Source organism: Myotis lucifugus, unplaced genomic scaffold (assembly GCF_000147115.1).
Source record: "Myotis lucifugus unplaced genomic scaffold, Myoluc2.0 scaffold_270, whole genome shotgun sequence".
NCBI classification, from domain to species: domain Eukaryota; kingdom Metazoa; phylum Chordata; class Mammalia; order Chiroptera; family Vespertilionidae; genus Myotis; species Myotis lucifugus.
Window position 1 is genome coordinate 589,047 of NW_005871318.1, and position 4,468 is coordinate 593,514.

The following is a 4,468-nucleotide window of genomic DNA, read 5'->3' on the forward strand; positions in this document are numbered from 1 at the left end:
TTCTTCAACATCCCTCTTGTCAAGACTGCGGGTCGCCGGCCCCCCAGCAAAATACGCGATCTTGGACCCCCGCGAGATACCGCGCGGGGGGGGGAGGGGGAAAGCAGGGTGACACAGGCCCCCCCTACCTGCTCCGTCTGGGTGTGACGAATGGGCAATGGGCAGAAGAGCGTCACATCCAGCCTGTCTTATCCCGCCCCGGTCCCACTGTGGGTTCCCAGCGGGCCCCCTTAGGGGGGGGATGGCGGGGTTTGCCCGCCCGGAGCTGTGCCGCGGATCCCAGAGTGAAGTGGGTCGCGCGCCGAGGCAGGGGGACCCCATCCAGGGGCCGGGCTAGAGCGAAGCGGGTTGTGCGGAGCCGCCCCACCCAGAGCGGGGAGCGCGCCCGCCGCTCCCCGCGAGTGGAAACTTGAAACTCCCGCTGGTGCCAGAAGACGCACCGCGGGCGTCTGCGCGGCCCCCGAGGAAGAGCTCTTCCCGCAGGGAATCCGGGACCGAGTCGAGCGTGGTCGTTGGCTGTTGGGCTTGAAAAGCCTGGGTCAGGGAGAAAAATGGGCCTTTCAGGGGAGTTTGTATTTGCCACAAAGAACGTCTAAGTTATTTTGGCAGGTTTTACCCAACTAGAAAAACTTGCTTTCTCAGGGGCAGTGTTTAAACTCTTAACCAAAACCTCGATGGGTATGGCCTCAAACGAGAGTGCACATTTTTATCCAGGCAAGGATATTGGGTAATTTTGTATCACCACCCACATTCTTTGGCAGTTGTGGAGCCCATGAAAAAGTTGCAAGTGGGGGCCCCAAAGAGCCACCAAACCTAAATTATTCTAAATGTAGAGAAAGGCATTTGATGATAGTATAACACTAGCCTAGGCATGTTAGTGGCTGGGAGTAGATGGACTTCTGGTCAGTGTTGTGTCGCCTTGCTCCCTCTCCCCGCTATTTTCTGCTGGGATGCAAAGACCTAAACTTGCTTTGAGTATAAAAAAAAACAGCAAGTGCACCAAATCAGATTAGCCTAGTTTGCCCTGTTTGCAACACTTCGTATAGTTTACCTTTTCTGAACAAACTTTAGATTCAAATAAAACCTCACGAGTATACTTAACTTTTATAGAACAACAACTCATATCCTTCCTTCCTTACCGTTTGCCTTCCCTGAGACGGTAGCTTTTCCCGGAACTCTCTCCACAGATCACTTTGACTATGCTTACTTACTCTTCAGTGACTTTCCGCCATTGCCCTGCAAACAATGAAAAGCCCCAAGAGTTTAACTCAAAAGCCTTTAGATTGCATATTTCTCAAGGATGGAAATCAGGTGTGTGTGTTTTAACTCAAAGATTGCTCCCTGGCCTTCTTGGATGGGAGGAATTATCTACATCAAGTGGCATGCATAATAGTCAAAGTAATATGTAAATTCCTCGGTGGTACATGAATTAAAAGTATATAAAATACTTTTGCAATGGAAAATGGATTCACTGTTGCTCATCATGTGCCACCCACTGGTGTGAAATGCTTTTATATGACTTTCTTTTAATAATGGCAACAGCCCTGCGTTTGGGGCTAGAGGGGGAAGGACAATGACTAGAGAAAAACCTCAAAGTAGTTAAGTAATTTGCTCAATGTAACAGCTGGAAAGTGGCAAAGCCATGACCAAACCAGTTACATTTTGACTCCAAAACCTTCATTTTACTCCATCCCAGGCCACAGTAACCAGACCAGAAATTGTAACATTTCCCTTGGCTATCATATTAGTAAATGTTTAAGTAAAAGATAATATCCAAGACTAATGAGATAAATAGGATACTCCCAGACATTGAGTGGGAGTATAAACAGAAACAACCTGTTTTAAAAAGCAATTTGGCACTGTGATTCAACTTACAAAAATGTACGTGGAAACCTCGTCCCAGGTCTGGGATTCTTTCTGAATGCAAAAATCTGAAACTGAGCAAAAGCTTTATTCATAAACTCTACATCACAGATTATTTATAAGGTGCAAAAATAAAAAGTTTGTCTACTCTGTAGCATTTTGGTAACAATTTTAAATGTTTATATGTTATAGTATAACATCATGGCAAGTGGGATTTTATAGTATTAAGTGGGAAAAAGTTATAACACTATCCATGCAGTATTATCACATCCACGTTTAAACACACACACACACACACACACACACACACACCAAAAAAACAACAACAAACAAAAAAACCAAAACACTGCCCTAGCCGGTTTTCTTCAATGGATAGAACATTGTTTGATTCCAGTCAAGGGCACAGGCCTGGGTTTCAGGCTGCATCCCCAATAGGGGGCATGCAGGAGGCAGCTGATCAATGGTTCTCATCCTTGATGTTTCTATCTCCCTCTCCCTTCCTCTCTGAAATCAATAAAAATACATTTTTAAAAAAGCAATAGAAAAATATTGCTCCTCCGCGGGTGAGGATTAAAGCAAGCAAACAAAAAAACAACTATGAGGTGTTAGTAAAAAAAAGAAAGATTGAAACCAGAGTTGTCTTTAGATAGTGTTTCTATGGGCATGTTTTTCCTTTATTCTGTTCTTCAGTATTTTCTACATTACCTTCGCAGTGTAAAGAAATCTAAGTGTTGCTACAATGTGGGGTGTCAGTTACACGAAAATAGCAAAGCTGAGGCAGGATAGCAGGAAGCTTGGAAAAGTCCTTGGCAAGTGGAATAGGGAAATGCAGACAGGTGGCTGATTCAGCACCCTGACTCACCTGCCTCCTTTCCTCTTGCATGACCACTCCCGTAAGCATTAAGCCCTCAAGACAATGGGGTCCTGATCAGCATCAGATAATCTTGGGAACAAGCCTCGGGTCTGTTGACCATAGAGACAGAGTTCTGGTCAAACTAGAGATAACATCTAGGTTTCAGCTCCAGGCCCAGAAAAGCAGCAAAACCAGAGGAAACTACATGACAGCTGACATGACCAGGTGCAATGATTACTGACCCCCCTACCCTAGTGCCGACCAATAGGTAGAAACCATGACTCTGACTCTATAAGCTCATTTTGATGAATCAGCATATTAAAGGTCACGCCTGGAAAGCTGATGAATATTCTACTGAGATCCTTTCCTGAGATCTCCTCTAGAATTCCTGCCTTTAGAAAACAGATTTTAAAATCCCTTAAGAGGACCCAGGTGCATTGCTCTCTCTCTTTAGACTAGAGCAGTGGTTCTCAACCTTGGCTGCACATTAGAATCACCTGGGAATCTTTTTAAAATCCTGATTCCTGGGCCTCATCCTCCGGAAATTCTGTTTCTTTGTTATGGGGTTGGGGCCACAACATTAGTAACGAAGAAACAGAATTTCCGGAGGATGAGGCCCAGAAATCAGGATTTTAAAAAGATTCCCAGGTGATTCTAATGTGCAGCCAAGGTTGAGAACCACTGGACTAGAGCAAACCCATACCTTCTTTCTTCAGGCATTTATCTTTGCTTTCTTTCTCCTAAGCCAGTGATGGATAACCTTTTGAGCTCGGCGTGTCAGCATTTTGAAAAATCCTAACTTAACTCTGGTGCCGTGTCACATATAGAAATTTTTTGATATTTGCAGCCATACTAAAAGACATATTTTTGATAATTATTTTATATATTTAAATGCCATTTAACAAAGAAAAATCAACCAAAAAAATGAGTTCGCGTGTCACCTCTGACACGCGTGTCATAGTTTCACCATCACTGTCCTAAGCTCTAAGAGGCCCCATGAGCCTTGCAGCCAGGGGAGCAGCAGGCCGAGGCAACTAACCCCCTGAACCTGTCTCCAAGGGCCCCCCCTTTTTTTGCCTCTGTAATTTGTTTCCTGAATCCATGCAGCCCAGCTGGCTCACTTCTGCATCTGGGACTCTCTTTCTAAAGGACCAAGGCAGTTCTCTGAGCAGCCCACTCGAATCTTCCCTTGGAGTGTACCTTTGCTTAATAGATAAACTTCCTTTTGCACTCTGAATTTTTTCTTTGCCAAACTCAAGAACCGGGAGCCAACATCACTGGTAACAAGGCCACTGTTTCCTAAGTGTGAGGTTCTTCTGTGAAGAACTGGGAACTGAGTGGACAGGATTTTATAGTAAGGAGTCAAGTTTACTATTGATTATAACTTAATCTACACACCACCATTGTTTTCTTGTTACTTACATCAAATATATGCACCTTTAATGTGGTTTGGTTTTAATTTATCTTAGAGAGAGTGAAAGGGAGAGGGGGGGGGGAGAGAGAGAGAGAGAGAGAGAGAAACATCAATGTGAGAGAGAAACATTAATTGGCCGCCTCCTGCTTGCCCCTTACTGGGGATGGAGCCCACAACCCAGGCATGTGCCCTAACGGAATTGAACCAGCAAGCTCTTGGTACATAGGACCACACACAAACAACTGAGCCACACCAGCCAGGGCTATATGCACTTTTAAATGAAATATTAGAGACAATTTTGAAAATTGTCTTTCTCAGTTTAATTCCAACACTTCAGA